Source organism: Syngnathus scovelli, unplaced genomic scaffold (genome assembly GCF_024217435.2).
Source record: "Syngnathus scovelli strain Florida unplaced genomic scaffold, RoL_Ssco_1.2 HiC_scaffold_52, whole genome shotgun sequence".
Lineage (NCBI taxonomy): Eukaryota > Metazoa > Chordata > Actinopteri > Syngnathiformes > Syngnathidae > Syngnathus > Syngnathus scovelli.
Window position 1 is genome coordinate 61,711 of NW_026061626.1, and position 22,743 is coordinate 84,453.

Genomic DNA, 22,743 nt, shown 5'->3' on the forward strand with positions numbered 1-22,743 from the left:
GGATAGGGAAAACGCGGAAATGAGATGGGTCAGGAGGTTGAAAACTCAATATCCACTAGGACTCAATTTGGCAACAACGGAAACGGAGAACACTGGAATATCGGGGTTAAAATAGAAGTTCTAGTGGTGGAGTTTACACGGTTGGGGAAAATTTGGAGGGAATGCCCTCCCGAAACGATATATGGAAATTAGGGAAAATATCATAATTGTTCCTTGGTTTAAGTTCTTGTGGGGGATGTTTATGTGATTGGGAGACGGCTGAAAGGAGGTTGGAGAAAAACCTGACACTTTCCATTTAATCAAAGAGTCTAACTCTGGTTGGCTGGTTTTCCTGACAACATAGATAAAGTGCCCAACTCGGACACCAAATTCTAATCTTCATCCTTATTTGTACTCTACTCTAACATTAAATCCTAACACTTAATCAATTCATAAAACTTACATAAGTTCAGATTCAGAATGAAAACCTAACCCAAACCCTAATTCTAACCTTGACCTCTGACCCTAACCATTAACGCTAAATTAATTAGGAATTACACCAAATTTCAACCAAATTAATCTAAACTGAACCTTATGTTGATCCTAAATGCAATGAGATTCCAGAATCCGCGAGTCGTCACCTTATCGTGGTGGAGGGGTTTGCGTGCCCCTATGATCCTAGGAGCCATGTTGTCGGGGGCTTCATGCCCCTGGTAGGGTCACCCATGGCAAACGGGTCCTAGGTGAGGGGCCAGACAAAGCATGGCTCACAAGCCCCTTATGATGAGTGATATAAATGGACTTAGTTTTCCCTCGCCCGGACGCGGGTCACCGGGGCCTCCCTCTGGAGCCAGGCCTGGAGGCGGGGCTCGAAGGCGAGCGTCTGGTGGCCGGGCCTTCGCCCATGGGGCCCGGCCGGGCATAGCCCGAAATGGAAACGTGGGTCCCCCTTCCCATGGGCTCACCACCTGTGGGAGGGGCCGAAGGGGTCGGGTGCAATGTGAGCTGGGCGGCAGCCAAAGGCGGGGACCTTGGCGGTCTGATCCCCGGCTGCAGAAGCTGGCTCTTGGGACATGGAATGTCACCTCTCTGGCTGGAAAGGAGCCCGAGCTGGTGTGTGAGGCAGAAAGATTCCGACTAGATATAGTCGGACTAGCCTCCACACACAGTTTGGGTTCCGGTACAAGCCCTCTCGAGAGGGGCTGGACTCTCTTCCACTCTGGAGTTGCCCACGGTGAGAGGCGTCGAGCAGGTGTGGGTATACTTATTGCCCCCCGGCTGGGCGCCTGCACATTGGGGTTCACCCCGGTGAACGAGAGGGTAGCCTCCCTCCGCCTTCGGGTGGGGGGACGGGTCCTGACTGTTGTTTGTGTCTATGCACCAAACAGCAGCTCAGAGTACCCACCCTTCTTGGGGTCCCTGGAGGAAGTGCTGGAGAGCGCTCCTTCTGGGGACTCTATCGTTCTACTGGGTGACTTCAATGCTCACGTGGGCAATGACAGTGAGACCTGGAAGGGCGTGATTGGGAGGAACGGCCCCCCTGATCTGAACCCGAGCGGTGTTCTATTGTTGGACTTCTGTGCTCGACACGGATTTTCAATAATGAACACCATGTTCAAACATAAGGGTGTCCATGTGTGCACTTGGCACCAGGACACCCTAGGCCGCAGTTCGATGATCGACTTTGTAGTCGTGTCATCGGATTTGCGGCCGCATGTTTTGGACACTCGGGTGAAGAGAGGGGCGGAGCTGTCAACTGATCACCACCTGGTGGTGGGTTGGCTCCGATGGTGGGGGAAGATGCCGGTCCGACCTGGCAGACCCAAACGCTCTGTGAGGGTCTGCTGGGAACGTCTGGCAGAATCTCCTGTCAGGAAGAGCTTCAACTCCCACCTCCGGCAGAGCTTCTCCCACGTCCCGGGGGAGGCGGGGGACATTGAGTCTGAGTGGACCATGTTCCGCGCCTCCATTGTTGAGGCGGCCGACCGGAGCTGTGGCCGTAAGGTCGTTGGTGCCTGTCGTGGCGGCAACCCCCGAACCCGCTGGTGGACACCGGCGGTAAGGGATGCCGTCAAGCTGAAGAAGGAGTCCTATCGGGCCGTTTTGGCCTGCGGGACTCCGGAGGCAGCTGACAGGTACCGGATGGCCAAGCGGAACGCGGCTTCGGCGGTTGCTGAGGCAAAAACCCGGGCGTGGGAGGAGTTCGGTGAGGCCATGGAGAATGACTTTCGGACGGCTTCGAGGAAATTCTGGTCCACCATCCGGCGTCTCAGGAGGGGGAAGCAGTGCAACGTCAACACTGTTTACAGTGGGGATGGCGTGCTGCTGACCTCGATTCGGGACGTCGTGAGTCGGTGGGGAGAATACTTCGAAGACCTCCTCAATTCCACCTACACGCCTTCCATTGAGGAAGCAGGGCCTAGAGACTCTGAGGCGGACTCTCCAATCTCTGGGGTCGAAGTCACTGAGGTATTTAAAAAACTCCTCGGTGGCAAGGCCCCGGGGGTGGATGAGATCCGCCCAGAGTTCTTAAAGGCTCTGGATGTTGTGGGGCTGTCATGGCTGACACGCCTCTACAACGTTGCGTGGACATCGGGGACAGTGCCTCTGGATTGGCAGACTGGGGTGGTGGTTCCCCTCTTTAAGAAGGGGGACCGGAGGGTGTGTTCCAATTACAGGGGAATCACACTCCTCAGCCTCCCTGGTAAGGTCTATTCAGGGGTGCTGGAGAGGAGGGTCCGTCGGGAGGTCGAACCTCGGATTCAGGAGGAGCAGTGTGGCTTTTCGTCCTGGCCGTGGAACAGTGGACCAGCTCTACACCCTCGGCAGGATCCTCGAGGGTGCATGGGAGTTTGCCCAACCAGTCCACATGTGTTTTGTGGACTTGGAGAAGGCGTTCGACCGTGTCCCTCGGGAGGTTCTGTGGAGGGTGCTTCGGGAGTACGGGGTGCCGAGCCAACTGATAAGGGTGGTTCGGTCCCTGTATCACCGATGCCAGAGTCTGGTCCGCATTTCCGGCAGTAAGTCGGATTCGTTCCCAGTGAGGGTTGGACTCCGCCAAGGCTGCCCTTTGTCACCGATTCTGTTCATAATTTTTATGGACAGAATTTCTAGGCGCAGCCGAGGCGTTGAGGGGGTCCGGTTTGGGGACCTCAGCATCGCGTCTCTGCTTTTTGCAGATGACGTGGTGCTGTTGGCTTCTTCAGGCCGTGATCTCCAGCTCTCGCTGGAACGGTTCGCAGCCGAGTGTGAAGCGGTCGGGATGAGGGTCAGCACCTCCAAATCCGAGTCCATGGTCCTCGATCGGAAAAGGGTGGAATGCCCTCTCCGGATCGGGGATGAGATCCTGCCCCAAGTGGAGGAGTTCAAGTATCTTGGAGTCTTGTTCACGAGTGAGGGGAGGATGGAGTGTGAGATCGACAGGCGGATCGGTGCAGCGTCGGCAGTAATGCGGACCCTGTACCGGTCCGTTGTGGTGAAGAGAGAGCTGAGCCAAAAGGCAAAGCTCTCAATTTACCGGTCGATTTACGCTCCTACCCTCACCTATGGTCACGAGCTATGGGTCGTGACCGAAAGAACGAGATCTCGGATACAAGCGGCCGAAATGAGTTTTCTCCGCAGGATGTCCGGGCTCTCCCTTAGAGATAGGGTGAGAAGCTCGGTCATCCGGGAGAGACTCGGAGTAGAGTCGCTACTCCTCCACGTTGAGAGGAGCCAGATGAGGTGGCTCGGGCATCTTATCAGGATGCCTCCTGGACGCCTCCCTGGGGAGGTGTTCCGGGCATGTCCCACCGGTAGGAGACCCCGGGGACGACCCAGGACGCGCTGGAGAGACTACGTCTCTCAGCTGGCCTGGGAACGCCTTGGGATCCCCCGGGATGAGCTGGATGAAGTGGCTGGGGAGAGGGAAGTCTGGGAGTCCCTCCTGAAGCTGTTGCCCCCGCGACCCGACCCCGGATAAGCGGAAGAAGATGGATGGATGGATGGATGGATGGATGTGCTGTCCTCGTGTGCATGGGAGGGACCAGCTCATGATCGACCACTGGAAATGGCCAGCCTGTGACGAATCATTGTTGCTGAGACCTACCTTCCGCACGCGAGAGCTGTGCATGTGTGTGCGTATATGTTAAAATGATGAACATTGGCTAAAGTTTTAGTAAAAAAAAAATTGCTAGACTGTGGTCTATCCAATTTGCACCGCAGAACAGAAATGATTTTGAAAGATAAAAATGAGAGGAAAAAGAGAGAAATCTGTTTGCAAGCAGAAACTAATCCACACTAGTGCATGTTAGTGTCAAGCCCTCATGAGAAATTCGGAGTTAACAAAACAACAGAACATGCTTTCAGGAATTGGGAGAAGCTAAATTGTGAATTTAAGATTTTGCAATGCTACATTTAATAGGAATAATTGATTGGTTGTGTTATAAGATTATACAAAATTCTAAATGCAAGCTAAATCTGAGAGATTGAGTTCTTCAAATGTAAAAACAAAGAAAAAATTCAGATTAATTTGCCAATTGTTTGTTTTAGTTAAGTTTTTTTGAATTGGTGGATTATTCTACCAGGAAACCTGAGTTGAAAATGATATATGAATGTTGTGTGGTGAGCTTGGATGAATTGGGACCAATGTGATAGAAAGACTCCTTTTTGGAGACTGCGTGTGAGATGCAAATGAACATTGATGAATGATAGCCTGAATGAAAAGAAATTACAGGTTGAATGGTTGAAGTTGTTGGCGACTACTATGGAAAATTAGTAGAGCGACTTTGATGAAAGAATGATTTTGAGCAGGTTGAATGTTAGAAAGAAACACGTAGCTTTTGGATTGATAATTAACTGGAGAAAAAAACTGGAGAACCAGTAACACATGTAGAAGATGTGTGAACTGAGAAATTGAGAAGCGTTTTGGAAAGAAAGTCAAATTAAATGATGATGGAATCGTATGTAGTAAAGAACGCATTCTCCCAAAAAGTTTGTCAAGGTGTGAGGCATGGGCGTTGCCAAGCCTCATCAAAGTCAAAGTCAAAGTCAAAGTCAGCTTTATTGTCAATTTCTCCACATGCCAAAGACACACAAAGAAACCGAAATTTCGTTCCCCCCTATCCCACGGTGACAAGACATGGCTCACAACAGACAAACAAGTAACAAGTATAACAAAAGCGTGCTGAATAAATAATGAATCAATAACACAACAATAAATAAATAAATAAGAGGAGCAGAAAAAAAAGGAGCAAGTGCGCGTACAGCAGACATTCCCGAAAATAGCGCAACAGTGCCACACGCTACGCAGAAGGGGGTAGCGAGTTCCGGGCCCTAACAGCCTGGGGAAAGAAGCTGTTGGCAAGTCTGGTGGTGCGGGAGCGCAGGCTCCTGTACCTCTTCCCAGAGGGCAGAAGGTCAAACAAAGAGTGAGCCGGGTGACTCACATCTCTGGCAATCGAGGTTGCCTTGCGGGCGAGATGGGAGGTGTAAATGTCCTTCAGGGAGGGGAGCGAAGCACCAATAATCTTACCAGCCGTATTCACTATGCGCTGCAGGGCCTTCAAGTTCTGTTCAGTGCAGTTACCACCCCAGACAGCGATGCAACTGGTGATGACGCTCTCAATAGTGCCACGGTAGAATGTAGACAGGACTGCCTGAGGAGCACATGCACGCCTGAGCTTCCGCAGGAAGTACAGGCGGCGCTGAGCTTTCTTTGCCAGTGACGAGGTGTTTGCGGACCAGGAGAGGTCCTCACTGATGTGCACCCCCAGGAACTTGGTGCAGCTCACCCTCTCCACCACAGCACCATCGATGATCAGCGGCAGGTGTTGTGTGACACTTCCGGAAGTCAACAATGATTTCCTTGGTCTTATTAACGTTCAGCAGGAGGTTGTTGTCCCTGCACCACGTGGTCAGAAGGTCAACCTCCGACCTGTACCGAGTCTCGTCGCCCTTTGCGATGAGACCCACCAGAGTCGTGTCGTCAGCAAACTTCACTATGCGGTTGTCGCTGTAGGTCGCAGTGCAGTCATGCGTCAGCAGGGTGAAGAGTAATGGACTGAGCACGCAGCCCTGGGGGGCCCCCGTGCTCAGCGTGATGCTGGCGGAGATTTTGTCGCCAACACGCACCACCTGAGGCCTCTGACAGAGGAAGTCCAGTATCCAGTTGCAGAGGGAGGTACTGAGGCCCAGCTCGTCGAGTTTGCAGATGAGTCACTGCGGCACAATGGTGTTGAAGGCAGAGCTGAAGTCCACAAACAGCAACCTCACATATGAGTCCTTTCTCTCCAGATGGGTGAGGGCCGAGTGGAGGGCAGAGCAGATGGCATCCTCAGAGGACCGCTTGGCACGGTACGCAAACTGGAAAGGGTCAATGGTGGAGGGGAGAATGGACTTGATGTGCTCCACGACCAGCCGCTCAAAGCACTTCATGATGATGGGCGTCAGTGCCACAGGGCGGTAGTCATTGAAGCAGGACGGTGCAGGTTTCTTCGGCACAGGAACGATGGTGGCAGCCTTGAAACACGAGGGGACGATGGCCTGCTGCAGGGAAACGTTAAAGATGTCCGTGAAGACACCCGACAGCTCCCCAGCGCAGTCCTTCAGCGCTCGACCCGGGATGTTGTCAGGGCCCGCCGCCTTACGGGTGTCAATAGCGGCAAGCGCCCTCCTCACACCATCGGCAGAGAGGCGCAGGGGCTGCTCGTGTGGTGGGGGAGTGGTCTTCAGCGGGCAAGTGCTGTTCTGGGCGTCGAAGCGAGCAAAGAAGCGGTTCAGATCGTTCAGCAGACGGACGTCGCCCTCACAGCTCCTCGGCGCGGGCTTGTAGTCCGTGATGGTCTGAATGCCCCGCCAAAGGCTACGTGCGTCCTTGCTGTCCTTGAAGTGGGTGGAGACCTTGTACGAGAACGCCTTCTTCGCTTCTTTGATGCCTCGGGACAGGTCGGCCCTCGCTGTCCTCAAGCCAGCCTCATCCCCCGCTCTGAAAGCCTTGTCTCTGGCCCTCAACAGTCTGAGGACAGCCCCCGTCAGCCACGGCTTCCAGTTCGCGCGAGTGACGACGGATTTGGAGCAAGTCACATCATCGATGCACTCATAAGGGGGGGAGTGAGTAGGACAGATAGTGGAAGATAGTAATAATACAACACTTTATGACAATGAATTTTCGAATACATTTGGTGTTATATTGTGGTAAATTTTTTGTTCTGGTGTAGATAGGTTAGCAACACGAGAGATTTAGAGGTTCAAAAGAAAGACAGTTAAAAGAAAACATTTTTGATTTGGACAATTGCAGGCTAACAGGAACATGAGAACGATAAGAACTACGAGGTGGGATACAATTTCATTGGGGAGATTGAGAATTCACAGCACCATACTCTAAGTCACATTTTTGAGCAAGCATGACAATAACACGTGAGAGGTCAAGACATACAGATCAGGGCTTGATGTGGAACGCAGACCTCGATGAGTTGATTTTCAATAATGATACTGAAGACAACATACTGTCCGATTAAATTGGAACTATAGATAAAATGTAGCTCAAAAATAGGATGAGTTGCAGGATTTACGATATAAAAACGAGACCGCTGTTATTAGGAGAATTTGAAGTTTGGTAAATAAATGTTACCAGCAAATTGATGGAAGCAGCTACATTTGGAGATAGTCTTACAAGTTTGACGTCCCAGCCTGTCATTCTCAGTGTCAGGGCCCCTGAAACCCAATCCGAGTCTTCGCCTGCAGCCGTGAACAACTACAAAATGGTGCCTGGCTCTGAAGCACCTTTGACCTTTGGCGAAGGACAAGAAAAGACTGCTGTTGTGCTTGGAGGAGGACAAGTACACTCCGGAGGAAATACAACATCCTCGGGGACGGAAAAGACAGTGAAAAGCGGAGGAACTCACAATGATGAAAATTGACTCATTTGAACAATGGACTCATTCAAGAGTGATGGATGGGGTCGCTCTGAAGCAACAACAAAAGAACACCAACGTGAGAGGGTGAAGTGCGGCAAAAAGAAATGGACTTGGAGTGTCCGACGACCAAATCGCACTCCTTGCTACGGCGTTCCCAAATTTGGTGAAGCTTGGTTCAAAGTGGAAGGGAGGTTCATTGTGCACTGAGTTTGACAGAACTGAGGAGATTTGATAAATAAATAAATAAAAATTTGAAAAATACGTAGGGCTACAGAGAAAAGCATTATAATCAGAGATTGAACGGATTTGGATAAAACAAATAGGCTAAAACGGTAGGAAACAAGAGCAAGATCTTATATTTTGGCTCATCAAGCTTAAGACGTAGAGGTCGAGTTATATAAATTTTAGAACAAAACATTTGGCAGTCAGGAGGAAGCTAGGTTGCTCAATGTACCTACTCAATACAATAGTAAGGGTTTTTATACCACAGTGGAGGTTGGATGGTCAGAAAGTTAGGTACGTTCAATTTTTGACATTCACACAATCATGCATAGGAGTCACAAGGCAACAGTTAACAAGACAATGACTGCAATAGGGGCCACCTACGACTGCACCGACATGGAAAAGTAGAAGTGAGAGAGCAGAGTATGGGATTATATGCTAAAACGTCTGCTATACAGTTACCAATAGGAGATTCTATCAAGAAAAGCTACATGAGAGATGGATTAGAATCTCTTTGTCTGCGTGGGTGCGCGTGTGTGTGTGTGTGTGTGTGTGTGTGTGTGTGTGTGTGTGTGTGTGTGTGTGTGTGTGTGTGTGTGTGTGTGTCTGTGTGTGTGTGTGTGTGTGTGTGTGTGTGTGTGTGTGTGTGTGTGTGTGCGTGTGTGTGTGTGTGTGTGTGTGTGTGTGTTCACACCCTGTGTGGGTGCGAGCGTGTGAGGAGAAAGAAGGCATGGGTAAGACAATCTCTTTTAAACCAGGAGGCAATAAATGGGAACGCCCCTGTCATAAATAGTTTTTGATTAAAGGGAATCATTAGGAAACTGTGTCAAAGACAAATTTACTGCCGCTTGATCTTTCCTCCTCACAGGTCGACAACCCCATCAATCCAGGAGACTGGGTCTACATCGAGGTCATCAAAGGAAGGAACTGGGCCAGCCACGACGGGAGGGACCATTCCAAGTCTTGCTGACTACACATGTTGCACCCAAGGTTGCAGGACCCACAAATGCATTAACGACGACTGCTCTCCAGGAGGAAACTGGATGGGAGCTTTGGACATCACCGCTGTGTGCCAGGATGAGAGAGCCGTTTTCAAGGTGTAAGGGCTCTACTGCCAACATGGCTGCACCATCGGACGGGACCTACTTCATCCAGAAGTTCAGAGGCACTGCCTCACCTGGATCCTATGAGTGCACGTGCCTGTTCAGTACGGATCATGGTTTTGTGGTCACGAGAGTTGTCCGATGCTGCCTGCCAACTGGACACGAGTGTGTGCGCCAGTGTGTGTGACAGACCTCACCTACAGACTAGAACATCATCAGCTGACGAAAACGCGAGCACATATACAACTTCTTAGACGTTACAGATGTGATAATGATAATGAGACGTGGATTGCGTAGATGCTGTTCTGTTGAGCATGTATTACGGAAACTTGTTGATTTGACCATCAAAAATGCTTCACAAGTGATGGATACAATGATGTACTGTTTCTGTGTTTTTCTTTTTATTTTTTATTGATAGCATTCTGGTCGCCTGTGGCAACGGGGCCGTGTAAGAATTTTCCTGCTAATAACATCTGGCCAGCAGGTTTTTCGCTTACACAATAAGTTTGATCTGGGGTGTTGAGGTAATGCCTCATCTTCACTGGAAAGTGTTGCTATCATTGTTTGTTGTTTTTATTTTTACTATTCTTCTTTCTTCATTATACATATATATATGTTTTTTTCTTGCTTGTCTTTGTTGTTTGGGGTGACAATCATATGATAAAACAGGAGGGAGATGTCAGGGTTTTCCAGGTTATCTTTATCGTAGGATTATGTTGGAATGTAGACTATAATGATTAACCAATCTTCTCTTGCTCTCACAACGTAGTAAAGTAAAGTGGTTGCTTCCTCTGCTTGAGTGACCAGCTGCAGAGGAAGCAATCAAAGTTGTTCTGTTTCCCACAACATCGTAAAACACCCCCTGCTCTGATCTTACCAGAGGCCGGGGGTTCACCAAACCTGTCCACTCTCACCCCCACTCTGTTCCTCCTAATAAATATGCCCTTGCAGGAAGGAGACTTTTCAGACCTCCATTTCGATCATCGCTGCACGCACAGCGACGAATGGACTCTCCACCTGCAGGTGTCCAAAAGGACTTACTTGTCTCCCGTGTGGTTCTTGCAAAATAAGTTAGAGTGAGCAAATCTCTAACATTTACCCACCAAACACGCAGTACCACAGTATGTTCAAGTACGTCACATGCGAAGATGTACCCAATGATCACATAAGCGCCATGATAGTCCAGACGCTAGGATGCATGTGTGCGATGGATGCGCACGGCATAGGGCACAATGATCTACATGTGGCTAACATCCTTATCAGGCGCACGTCCCATGACTTTGTGGTGTACGTGAGCGGCCCTGATGTGCTGGCGTCCACCCCCACCCATGGCCTGGAACCTGTGATCATAGACTTTGCGTATGCCCTCCCACGACCGGCGGTACCTGGGCGCAGACTACTTCACGGAGATCGGCATATCGTCCACTACCCACCGCCCTGACCGGCGCTACGACGTGGCCGTATTTCTCATGGGCCTGGATTACGTGTTGCGCCAGATGCAATCCCGCAGCGGAGTGGTCGACTATCAACCGTTAATAAACAGTATCCCCACCACCAAGGACAGCAGACCTCATCACAGGAATCTCAGGAGTCTGTGCCATTTGCTAACCGAGTTATTGCCCACAAGCAATGTCTGTGACACCGACACCATGCTCGCCATGCTGTTCATCATGCGCTCGGTAGTGTCCATAGGCCCACAGCCATTGGCGGGCGACGTCCGTGCGGCCTGGCGTACCGTTATCGAGCACTTTGGCTATAGTCTGGAGAGACTGCGGGTGGCCTGTGCGAATCTTGTGGCGTGCCCGTGCGCTGAGAGCATCCTAGTTCTGGCCAGGATAACGGCGCATATTACACACCGTGTCAATTCACACAACAGCCGTGTACTGGTTAGACACGTCTACAAGAGCACTGCTTGGAAGCGTCCCGCTGATGCGCTACTGCTGGTGGCGGCCCAAATGGAGTGTCAGCCCCCGCAGTCCTCCGAAGGTACTGTGCGTGTGGTGGACGTAGGCACAGGAGAACAGCGCGTTGAGCCATTGGTAGACTGGGCCACGGTCCTGGCTGTGCGTGGGGTTACCGGAGGCTCCATCAGGGCCATATTGGACAACATCGAGAGGACCAACGGCACCGTGGACAGGATGGTGGATGACATGCTGATGCGCTGTGCCTACATACACAGGAGCAGGAGACATCGATAAATGGTGTGCCCCTTGGCCTTCAGGGCCGTGGTGATGACACTCGGTATAGACATGGCCACGGAAGTGCTGTCTGGCATCCTGTGGTCGGTGTCACGCCGTAGTGCCATCTGAGACTTGGCCTCGCGCACTGCGAGACGATTTAGGTATCCACAGGCGATGTTCTCGGAGCCCGTGAGCACGTAGGCATTCTCGATGGTAGCGGCTGTAAACACCCGGCCGTAGCGCTCGGTCAACCTGTCAAACACGGCCTTCGGAGGGTGGGGATCGGTGCGCTTAAAGTATGCCTCCATTTTACATTAAAATGTACAGTATATTGGAAATTGGGACTGTGTTGGTAGTGGGCCGCGAAAACAACCTGGTGACATTTATGCACGACCGCGATAATTCGGTGTTCCTAACGGTTAAAGTGACGCATGGTTGTGTAAAGGTTGTGGACGTGGGGAGCTCCGAGTTCAGCACTTATATGGCGGCCTGCCTCTATACAGCAGAACATATATATGGCTCCAGGCTCACGATCCCCAGAGACCTGGCTAGACCATACATGGCTCAAATGGGCTTTGTCAACTGTGGCAACGTCGGCCAAGTGGGCCTGTGCCCTGCGTATCTCAACTATAACCACCACAAGCTCGTCATACACATGGCCTATAACAGCCTCGAGACACAACACTCAATGGTGCTGCTTGTAGTGGGCATGTCCTACTTCCAAGTACAACACTTTAAGGAGATGGTGGACATGAAGATAGCGGGTGCGGGCGCCCTGCACACTGTGGGGTACATCGATAAGATCATACAGCTCGTGTCGATCATGTCCATGCCCGAGTACGGTTCCATGCCACCCTCTGAAAACACTATGTTTGAGTACATCGTATTACCGGGGAATAGCATGCAACACGTCAAAGATAGGTTGGTCAACTGGAACCTGTCATTCCTTGTCGTGGCACACCAGAAGGGACTTGACATGTACAGAACGTCTAATGAGGGACAACCAGAGGTCATGCATGCATCATGGGATGAGATCACCGGCCACGTGACAGTCAGAACATACATGCAATACGCACCCAGGCTCATGGGGTCCACGTGCGGGGACCTGGCCACATATGTTTCTCAACGGACCAAGACCGCGGCGCAGTTTAACCACATGCCCGTACCGGTGATGGGGGATGATATCGAGTGGGATGATGATTAAAGAAAATGTTCACACTGGAGCAGCGGAAGAAGCTGCAGGAGGTGGAGGAACAGGTGAAGTACTACACCAACGCTAAGACCCTGGATGGACTGCCCATGGCCACGAGTCAGCAGTCTGTGTACATCGACAAGATTGTAGGTATGCTGGGTCTGAATAGAGACCCGAGCAAGGGCACACGCCTGGTGGATGTGGCCATTGCCATGCTTTCGGGACCTGAGGCCCAGCCACCCCCTCCTCACGGCTGGGCTAGAGTGTCGAAGCTGTCGGAGGACCAGGCCCTCAAAATGCACGAAACTACCCTCGAGGAATATATGGCCCCGAGGCTAGACTATGCCCGGGAACAGCTGTGTGACCTGGTGTTTGACAACAGTACGGCTGGGTCGGTGTCCGCACGCATCAAGAGGTTTGTACGCACGTGTGACGCCAGGGCCAAGTATGCTGACGATGACGACAAGGCCAAGATAGACCGGGTCTTGGATGAGCACATGCTTAGAGTTAATTACGAACTGTACGCTGAGGACTTCAACAGGTGCCGGTACGTCCGCAGGCTCAAGAGAGATGGTCGTATACGCCTCGCGGCCATCCCAGGCGTGGAGCCCATAATTAGGGTGCACGGTCGCTACTTTCTCCTCCGGAGCAGGGACACACACTATAGGTACTGGAAGGAATGCAGGTGCCTGAGGAGGCTGGGCGAGGTGACGGGCACCAAGAGTTCAGCGTGGCGCAGCGCCTTGCTGGCCGCAGGTGAAGCCCTGCTCTCGGACAGGGATCTGTTCACAGTCTGATGTGAAGCTGGTTTGTCATTTCACATCATGCATGCAGGGTAAATGTCATCAACACTTGTGTTGTTGCTGATGACATTGTTATGTTCATGTGCCCGTAAACATGGATTCTACGTCGATACCGGCACTGCTGCCGATGGTCTTGAAGCGGGCCAGCACTTGAGCCAACTCTTCGGGTGACATCTTCTCGAGGTGGCTGATCAGTTCTGTTACAAAGGTCTGCACGTAATCATGGTGCTTAGACATGTTGTCTATCACTACTTTTATGATGCCCTCACCGCCGCCCGAAGCCTCCAGGTCCTTGCGGATGTCCCTGAAGAAATCAGAATCCATAACGTTAGTTACAAAGCCGTTGAGTTGCGGCAGGTCGAGGTAGTCGGAGGGGTTTTCGACCACGGCAGAGTCGTACTCCCGCAGCATGGCTTTGAGATCAGGGCAGTGGCGCAACACACTGAGCATGTTCACTACCACGCCCTCGGTGGTCTCAAAGTAGTCATTAGCCTCGAAGGGCATGTCCGCAAGGATGTGCGCGCCCCTCATGGCCCAATAGTTGCGGAAGGACAGACCGCTATTGTGGCCGTCTCTCAGCTGCAGCGCGTAGCCACGGATTATGGGGTAAGCCCGCCCGCACACGTCAGCGACATTCTGCCAGAGATTGGCCTCAGCCATATATTTTATATAAGGACTCTAAAACTCAAATCCACCCCGGTGGTAAGGGTACGCGGGCGCAGGGCTGTGGCCATGACGCCCGCTGGATGCAAAATACCAGATAAACACCACTACAGCGGCCACCAGCGCGGCAATGGCCCACATCTACATGGTGGATATGTTGCCGTACCAGTTGGTCGGAGTGTCGGGCTTGGGGCCATCACCGGTGCTAACGCCCATGTTATGGTGGCTGCAGTCCTGACAGTGGTCTTGGCCGTCGTGGTAGTCTGCCACGTTAGTGGCACCCTTGAGCTTGTGTAGAGTGTAGTACGAATGGGGTTTACTGGTAGGCATTTTTTAAGGTATGTTTTAGGAAAAAATGACATTTGTGTTTATCTACACCATCGTAGCTGCCGCACTCATAGCCAGCGGGTCGCCCGTGTTTGTCAGGTTGCTAGTGGCTGTCAGTGTGGTCGCCATGCTGCTCTCCGTCAACCGAGAAAGGCACGAGTGTGCCACACGGCTCGGGAAGAGCCCCTTTCAACGGCACCATGAGGTAACCCTATACCGCGACCACCTCAAACTGCTGAGGGATGTGCGCCTCAAGAATGTTGTTATTTAACGGCGTCCGGTGGAAGAGCGCCGTCTGGGGGATGATCGGCGTCTACTGGGGGAGCGGCGTCTAGCAGGAGAGCGTCGTGTGGCGGGGGACTTTCTCCTGCGGGGGGACATGCGTCTCTTGGGGCTGGCTATCCGGCGCAGGGACCGTGGGCTGGCAGTGCACCTGAAGACAATTGGCTGAGGCATTTTATATATAAAAAAATTGTATTTGTGAAACAGCACAAAGTGCATCAGATACTTAAGCATGCACAATGGACACAGTATACATTTACCAGTGGCTGTATTCAAATTATGAGATTAGAGGGTACGGCCTAACGCGTACATCTAAGGTAGCGTGCGATAGGATACCCAATTTCAGGCAGGTGGTGTACGTAGAGTGTCTGGGCGAGCCTGTCGAAGTCAAAAAGCTGTTTATCGACCACGGGTTCAAAGTGTACGAAACACCGCTGGCCTGCAACCTGTATGGCGGTAAGGGTAAAGGCACTTTCTTTGGGGCGCGGGTGTCTGGATACATGGCACTGCGTGCCATACAAGAGCACGTAGAGGCACACACATTTAAGTTGCACGAAACAAAGGTGAGTAAGACCCTAGAGTTAACTGCACGCGCAGGCCTACCCTCAGTGGGGTGGGTGGCCGTACAGCAGCGGTGCGCCGTAGCCAGAACAAAGACCATGGTCGACCACGAGTATCTTGTGGCAAACTGGCAGTCGGACATTGAGGCCGCCCCCCACATAGAGGGTGTGCCGCCGCCCACCATTTGCTACTTTGACATAGAGGTCAAGTCAGAGTTTGCCAATGTGTTCCCCAGTGACAAGGACGACGAGGTGGTCTTTCAGATAGGTATGGTGCTATGCAAGGGTAGTCAGGTACTCAAGACCGACCTGCTCTCGCTCAGGGGTAACAACTATGACAGCACAGTGTACCAGTATGACACAGAGGCCGACCTCCTGCAGGCGTTTGTTGCGTACCTCAAGGATCACCAGGTGGTTGCAGTGTGCGGCTACAACATAATGGGCTTCGATATACCCTACATGATCAAGAGGTACAGCCGGCTGTCGGCCCTGGGCACACTTAGGCGTGTGGGCTGGGATCCCACCAGACTGGCCCTGGAAAAGACCGTGGGTATGGGGCATGCGAGGATAGCCTACATACAGTGGGAAGGCGTGCTCACCATAGACCTGTTGCCCATAGTGACCATGGATCATAAGCTCGACTCGTATAGTCTCAACTTTGTGGCCAACCACTTTCTTAAGACGGGCAAGGACCCTGTCAAGCCCAAAGACATCTTCAACGCGTACGTCACGGGCAACATGGCCACGGTTGGTAGGTACTGTGTCAAAGACACGTTGCTGTGCCACCAGCTCGCCTGCTACTTCAATACGTGGCTGGCCCTATGTGAGATGGCCTCGGTGTGCAACACGTCCATCATGCAATTATTCACCCAGGGTCAACAGGTGCGCGTGTACTCTCAGATATACAAGCACTGTACGCCGCGCTCGGTGACAGACAAGGTATACGTCATACCCGACGGCAACGAAGCCGAAGCGGTCGGCTCGTACACGGGGGCCTACGTCTACGAGCCCGTGCCGGGTGTGTACAAGAACGTCATACCCCTAGACTTCTCTAGCCTGTATCCAAACATCATCATCAGCAAAAACATATGCTACACCACCATAGTAGAGCACGGCGGCGAGGAGTATGCCTGGGAGGAGCACGAGGGCTGCGAGCATGCCCCGCGGTACGCCGAGAAGGAGGCTTTGGGTCGGGAGATAGGGGCGCAGCAGTGCTCGCTCGCAGCGTTGCCGGCCAAAGCTAAGCAAGAGCGCGCCCGTCTCAGGGATCTCATACAACAGCTCAAAGTACGGTACGCAGCCATGGTGCCCGGCAGCACAAAGTGCAACACGTTCAGCTACAGGTTCACTCGAGAGTTTGAGGGCGTGCTGCCCAAGGTGCTCAGGGGACTGTTGGACAGCAGAGCGACCATACGCCGTCGCATGAAGGACATCAAGGACAGGGACCTGTACATGGTGTTGGAGAAGAGACAGCTGGCGTACAAGATCAGCGCAAACTCCGTGTACGGCACCATGGGCACACAGAGGTGATATCTACCGTTCATGGCCGGGGCTATGACCGTCACGTATTGTGGGCGCAAGCTCATCGAGAGAGCCGCCGAGCTTCTCAGGACCGTGGTGGGGGCCACCATGGTTTACGGCGACACAGACTCGTGCTACGTACAGCCTCCCTCGAGGAGCTGTGGGACCTGGCCATCGACGCCAGCGACACGGTGTCGTCGTTCTTCGATAAGCCCGTGCGTCTCGAGTTCGAGCAGTGCATCTATACAAAGTTCATCATCTTCACAAAGAAGAGGTACGTGTATGTAGCCGCGGCCAGGGACGGCACGACCCGCACAGGCAGCAAGGGCGTCATGCTGTCCAGGCGGGACAGTGCCATGTGCGCCCGTAACATATATGCAGCCGTCATGACCGCCATCCTCCAAGAAGACCCCCGGGCCCACGTCACGGCCAGCGACATGATGACGATGACGGCCATCATGGTGCCCGGGGCGCTGCCCGACAATGACTTTGTGCTCACCAAGAGCGTACAGGACATAGGCGGTGAGTGCAATGACCAGGGCTCGTACCGCATACGCAACCCCAAGAAGGCGCAGGAGGTGGCGCAGCAGAGGTGCCGTTATGGCACAGGGGATGCATACCGTGCCGCCCTCAGAGAGGAGCTTGTCAAACAGATGCCTGCCCAGGCCCAACTCGCTGAGCGCATGAGGCTTCAGGGGCGCGCGGTCGTGTGCGGGGCGCGCGTCGAGTACGTCGTGCTCAGGCACCAGCATGGGGTGCCTGAAGCGCCCCTCGGCGGCAGGATCCTAGACTATGACCACTGGAGCGACACCAAGGATGTGTACCCGTTGGACCGCCTGTACTACATGAAGAGCGTCATAAATGCGTGTGATCAGCTCTTTGTCACGGCCGGCTATGGCACCGTGTGTAGCAAAGTGTACGCTGCGCATCTGCAGGCTGCGTATGTGCGTAAAGAGCTGCTCAGGCAACAGAGCGTTATATAATAAAATGGCAGACACCGAGCAGCCACTGCGCAAAGAGGCCACACTGTCGTGCAACTCAGTAAAAGAGCAACTACTCAGCGCCATGGGCACTGAGTATAGACTGTCCAACAGTGTGCTGCAAGAGGTCATCGCCCACATAAAGAACCAGTACATTGTGGACCTGTGCGCCCGTATCACCATGGGCCTCGACTATAACAACAGTAAAACTGTTACCGAGAAGCTGCTCAAAGTGATCGGCATCTCAGGGTGGCCAGAGGTCCAGCTACCCATGTACTACGTTAAGTCGGGCACTATCATCAGGCTCATGAAGGACAAGATGCCTGGAGTGCGCATCCAGCAGCAGCACATTTGTGTGTACCTGCATATTGTGGGAGTGCTGCTGAGTCAGCATACCAAGGCCTGCGGCACTATGCTCATCAAGCCCGAGCACATGGCATACGTGCTCAAGAACAACAGGATCGACCCGAGCGCTCTGGTGTAGGCCAACTATGGAAAGTACTGCGCGTACACCTCCTGGTACACCTGCAGGTCGGCCGCACTGTATGGGCAGAATGTGATCCAATCGAACGCGTGTGGGTGTTGCCTTACAAAGGCCCGCACACTGTTCATGGCCACTCGCACAGCGTCCCATATGGGATAGTTGTACACACCTGTAGAGATGGACGGGAACGCTATTGTGCGTAAGTGGTTGTTCATGGCCTCGTACAAAGACTGCACGTAGCAGCCCATCAGTTGCCGGGTTTGCTGTGTGGTTGGGACACTGCCGCGTTTCAGCACAGGGCCTACGGTGTGGATGACAAAATCGGCCGGAAGGTTCTAGCCTCTGGTTATTTTTGCCTCCCCAACTCGAATATCATCCAGCTGCTGGCATTCTCTTAGCAGCCCAGAGCCCGCTGCACTATGTATGCACACAATGGCCGCTATGCGCAATGTGGATATGTCACACTGCCTAACTGTAACCCGTGTCGGTTCAATGGGCCAACTGGGGGCGTCGATGACGGTGCTCTCGTAACGTGTGGGCGTCTCAATCATGGTGGTATCTAGTTCAGTCGGGCAACCGTAATAGGGCTCTGGGCAATTGCAGAACATGTGCACGGAAAAGGGCATCCCTTACCTGAATGAGCGAGGCATGCCCCTGACTAAGCACGCGTTGTGTGAGATGTTGTTTCACCCGGCCGAACGCACGCTCCAAGAGACCGTTCAGCCTAATGAAAACGACTGCACCATGAGTCACCCACTCCACGATGAGGCTGTGGATCGCGTCCTGGTAAAATACAACACTACTCAACTCCAGTTTATGTGCAGCGATCCGGATATTGTGATCATGGACAGGGGCAGAGCCGTTGACAAAGCGGCCATAGTGGCCAGACTCTCGGGCTCACCGCAGACCAGTACCGTTACATCAGCCTCGCATCGGCCCGCGGTGGCCAGCAGCAGCAGCAGCAGCAGCGGCAGCAGCAGCAGCAGCAGCAGCAGCAGCAGCAGCAGCAGCGTCCAACGTATTCCAAGTATGCGTGAGTGCATGAGAACGATGTCTATGAGACAAGTGGTCGCCATGTGCAAAGAACGTAACATCGATGTGAGAAATGAAGATACCGGGCGCCCGTACACCCACGCAGAGCTGTGCAAGAAGCTAACGGGCAGTTCTCCCACCATCACGGTACCCGAAACGGGACTGGTGGTGGACCCGGCGCCCGCAAACAGTCTAGTGTACATTAAGATGCCCCACACTATGCTGCATAACACAGTTCGCGCAGCCCACGGTGTCACGTACAGCTTTGTGGCCGTGCAAGACTCTGTTCCGGGCACTTACAAGCCTGTGGATAAGGAGCACTATGTCGTCTGTCACACCCCTCCGAAGGACATAGCAGTGCAGCTGTCGCCCATCGACGGTTGGGGCCCGGACATCAAGTGGACCGTAAGGCGTCCCTCGCAACCCTAACCTTAACCCGAGGTCCCAGAACACCTTACATTGCTCCTTGCGCCTTTCCCCCGGACATCGTCATCAGTGATCTGAAGAAGAAGCTGGACATCCTGGGCGATAACGCCGTAAGTGTATGTCGAACTCCTTATGTTCGCACTCCACGGCGGCTCAAATGTGACTTTTGGAAGGCTTTGCGCTGAAAGAAGCTTGTTGATGTTAGAGATTTGCTCACAACTTATTTTGCAAGAACCACACGGGAGACAAGCAAGTTCTTTTAGACACCTGCAGGTGGAGAGATCACTCGCTACAGGAACGAAATCTAAAAGTCTCCTTCCTGCAAGGGCATATTTATTAGGAGGAACAGAGTGGGGGTGAGAGTGGACAGGTTTGGTGTACCCCCGGCCTCTGTTAAGATCAGAGCAGGGGGTGTTTTACACTGTTGTGGGAAACAGAACAACTTTGATTGCTTCCCCTGCAGCCGGTCAATGCAGAGGAAGCAATCACTTCATCTTACTCTGCATTGTGAGGGCAAGACAAGATTGATTTAATCATTATAGTTTACATTCCAACATAATCCTACGATAAAGATAACCTGGAAAACCCTAACATCTCCCTCCTGTTTTATCATATGATTATGTCACCCCAAACAACAAAGACAAGTAAGAAAAACATATATATATATATATATATGTATAATGAAGAAAGAAGAATAGTAAAAATAAAAACAACAAACAATGATAGCAACACTTTCCAGTGAAGATGAGGCATTACCTCAATACCCCAGATCAAACTTATTGTGTAAGCGAAAAACCTGCTGGCCAGATGTTATTAGCAGGAAAATTCTTACACGGCCCCTGTGCCACAGGCGACCAGAATGCTATCAATAAAAAATAAAAATAAAAACACAGAAACAGTACATCATTGTATCCATCACTTGCGAAGCATTTTTGATGGTTAAATCATCAAGTTTCTGTAAAACATGCCCGACAGAGCAGCATCTACGCAATCCACGTGTCATTATCGTCATCACATCCGTCATCTCTAAGAAGTTGTATATGAACTTGGGCTACAGTAGAGGACACAAACTTCGACACAGCAGACTTCAAACATGGGATAACGCAGGTCGTAAACGAGCACAACACCACCAGCACAACAAGCACAGGAGACAGCAATTTCAACAGCAGTTGCCACCAGTTGCCAGAGAATAGCCATGAAAAGAAATCAAACTGATGTGGGACCTTGTCTTTAGACATGGCCTGCTGTAAGTTCTTCAGCGAATTCATGGCGTCGTTTATGTGGGTGTCATTTTCTCCTGGTATGTATGTGCAACAGGAAGTCCCAATGATGTGGCACACACCACCTTGTGCTGCCGTCAACAAGTCCAGAACCATCCTGTTTTGCAAGACCATCAGTCTAATAGCCTGAATCTCTCTATTTTGTCCATCGTTGACTTGCAGCAAGAGATTCACAAAGGATTGAAAACGATAGTTCAGTGTCTCGATGAAGAGCGATAGTTTCCCAACCCCAATCTGAGGGAAGAGCGCAAGGACAACTTTGTCTCCGGCAGACCACACTTTATGGTCCTCTGGAACGTTCGCACCCCAGACAGGGTCATGAGGGTCAAAGATTGCAACTGCTCTGCGTCGACGTCCAGATGAGTTGTGTGCTCCTGTCAGCAGATGATGTCGTATCCTGTAGGTGTGGTCTGTCACCCACACTGGTGCACACACTCCTGTCCAGTTGGCGGGCAGCATCGGATAAACCTTGTGACCACAAAGCCACCAGCCATTCTGTATGAAGTATGTTCCGTTCGATGGTGTAGCCATGTTGGTTGGAGAGCCCTCACCACCTGAAATGGCTCTCTTATCTTGACACTCATCGGTGATGTCCAAAGCTCCCATCCAGTTTCCTCCTGGAGAGCAGTCGTCGTTAATGCAGACGTGGGTCTTGTTACCTTGGATGTAACATGTGTAATTCACTCCAGCTGGTTTCTCTGTGTAGGCCACTTGTGGTATTGTCCGTCCTTTAACAGTCACATTGAGATTTGTCCAGAACAGCTGATCACAGGCACCGTCAGCAAGTCCAGGGCGGTAAGGGTCGGCATCTTTGACTGTGACGGCACGGTGCTGATATCCAACTCCTCCCATGGATGCCATACATTTTGCTTCAGTGACATTCATTGCTCTGGCCTCCAAGCGAACTTGCGTGGAGGAAGGGGGGAGTTTCGAACACACATAGCACGCCTCCCGTGTGTGAGCTCTCACAGTGAACCTGACATACCGGTACCAAGTGTTGGTTTCGTATGGGTTTCTGGGGTCCCATGACCAGTCTTCAAAGTTCTCATCATGTGACCATCGTTTACCACGGGCAACGTTGTCATTTGGTCTGTTCAGATGAGTCAATAGACCATAGCACGCTCCAACCACAACGCAGCAGAGGATCCATCTGGCATATGGAGCCCCGTTGCTACTAGGATGGCAGAGACACCGGGACATCCCCTCGCCTAGCGGAGTGGGGATCGATGAATTCTTCACCAACATTGAGACGCCTCACCCTAAACGATGGGGCCCCTTTGTAGTCAGCCTTCCCCACCACTCCGAATTAGGGGTCCAGCACTCTCTGCAACTTGCAGTGGCTGTGGTGAATCCAGCTGGGCCGTTGAGAAATTTTTACCGCCGTGGGAGTAGCAAGCAAAACTTGGAACGGTCCCTCCCACCGCGGGCTGGCCCAGTTCTTTCTTTTGATGACCTTGATGTAGACCCAGTCTCCTGGATTGATGGGGTTGTCGACCTGTGAGGAGGAAAGATCAGGCGGCAGTAAATTTGTCTTTGACACAGTTTGAGCGTCCTGATCATATAATCTGCCAAGGACTGCTCTTCATCTGTTGTTTGCAACTCTCGTAGTTCTTATCGTTCTTATGTTCCTGTTAGCCTGCAATTGTCCAAATCAAAAATGTTTTCTTTTGACTGTCTTTCTTTTGAACCTCTAAATCTCTCGTGTTGCTAACCTATCTACACCAGAATAACAAAAATTACCACAGTATAACACCAAATGTATTCGAAAATTCATTGTCATAAAGTGTTGTATTATTACTATCTTCCACTATCTG